The sequence below is a fragment of the Rissa tridactyla genome, chromosome 3 (genome assembly GCF_028500815.1).
Source record: "Rissa tridactyla isolate bRisTri1 chromosome 3, bRisTri1.patW.cur.20221130, whole genome shotgun sequence".
NCBI classification, from domain to species: Eukaryota; Metazoa; Chordata; class Aves; order Charadriiformes; family Laridae; genus Rissa; species Rissa tridactyla.
In genome coordinates this window covers 19,768,053-19,769,846 of record NC_071468.1, presented here as the reverse complement: position 1 = coordinate 19,769,846, position 1,794 = coordinate 19,768,053, and positions in this window count along the sequence as shown.

Genomic DNA, 1,794 nt, shown 5'->3' with positions numbered 1-1,794 from the left:
GCGCCCCGGGTTTCACCACCCCCGACCCACCTCCCTCCCTCCCTCCCTCTCTCCCCGACCCTCCCTTCCCCGCCGGGCTGGGCCGTCCGGCTCCCCGGGGCTCTCCCCACACGGCTCCTCCCCGATCCCGGACGGGACAGGCCGGGATGGGCTGGGCCGCCGCCGCCGCTAGGCCTGAGGGCGGTTCCGGCTCTCCCTCAGGCAGCGGGAAGGCCGTGAGGGGTCACGAGCGGCCGTGAGGGGCCATGAGGGTCCGTGAGCGGCCCTGAGGAGCCATGAGGGGCCGAGAACGGCCATAAGCTGCCCTGAGAAGCCATGAGCGGCCCTGAGGAGCCACGAGGGGCCGGGAGCTGCCGTGAGGGGCCTGAGGAGCCGTAAGGGCCCTCCCCGCCGCCGCCGCCCCCTCAGGCCGCCCGGATGGATGGAGCGGGGGGGGGGGCGGTGGTCCCGCCGTACCCACCTCGTCGCTGCCGGCACCGCGGGGGGGGGTGTGGGGGGGGGGCGGGAAGGGGCGGGGTGGTGGCGCGCGCGCTCCCGCCCACCGCGCTCCCTCCGCCCTCCTACCCCCGGCGGGGGCGGGGTCCCGCCGTTTTTCCGGCGGGCTCCTGGCGGCGGCGGAAGTGGGCGGGGCCAGCGCCGCGCCACGCCCTGCCCCGCCCCGCCGGTGGCGGGAAAGGGCAGCGGGGCTGCATGGCGGAGGGAGTGGTCGTGGAGGGTTTTAAGGTCCCCGTCACGGGTAGAGACACCTCCCACCAGACCAGGCTGCTCAGAGCCCCATCCAGCCTGGCCTTGAACACCTCCAGGGATGGGGCAGCCACAGCTTCTCTGGGCAACCTGGGCCAGTGTCTCACCACCCTCACAGTAAGGAATTTCTTCCTCATATCTAATCTAAATCTCCCCTCTTTCAGTTGAATACCATTCCCCCTCGTTCTACCGCTCCACTCCCTGATCCAGAGTCCCTCCCCAGCTTTCCTGTAGCCCCTTTAGGGACTGGAAGGGGCTCTAAGGTCTCCCCAGACCCTTCTCCAGGCTGAACACATTTCTTACAAATCCTTGTGGTCCCCCCAAAGTCATTGAACAGCATAAGCCCAAGCAAAGGCAGACTTCGGACCTCAAACTACTGCTCTTGGCTCTCCCACAAAACCACTGTGCTTTACATTCTGTGGTACCAGGAGATCTTTGGGTTTGCTCCCCGGTGGGTGGAAGGGCTCTGCCTCTGCTCTGGTGAGACCCCCACGTGCAGTGCTGCCTCCAGCTCTGGGGCCACCAACATCAGAAGGACATGGACCTTTTGGAGCAGGTCCAGAAGAGGCCACGAAGATGCTCAGAGGGCTGGAGCGCCTCTGCTGTGAGGACAGGCTGAGAGAGCTGGGGCTGTCCAGCCCACCCAATGTTTTGGATTAAGTAGAAAAACTGACAACAAGAGGTCAAAATGGTCCAAATTAAAAAAATAATAATAAAAAAAGCTTTTGATCTCTCCCTGCCTGATGTCACTGTCTCACCCAGGGGGTTCAGCATCTTCCAGGAAAATGGGGCTGGACCACAATGAGAAAAAGGCATCAAACCCAAATCACCACCTGGTTTTGATGCCTCGTAAATAAGAGTTTCATCACTCAAGAAGCCGACACCCACGCGAGACGCTGCCAAAAGTGCTGGTCCCATCCTCCACTTTGCTCCAGCCCTTCTCCCCATCTCTCTTTTCGCTCCGTGCTGGCGGTTTTTGGCTGGGACAGTCACCCTTCAGCTGGGCTCAGCTCTGGCATGGTGGGAAGCAGTGAAGAAATCTTCCCAGCA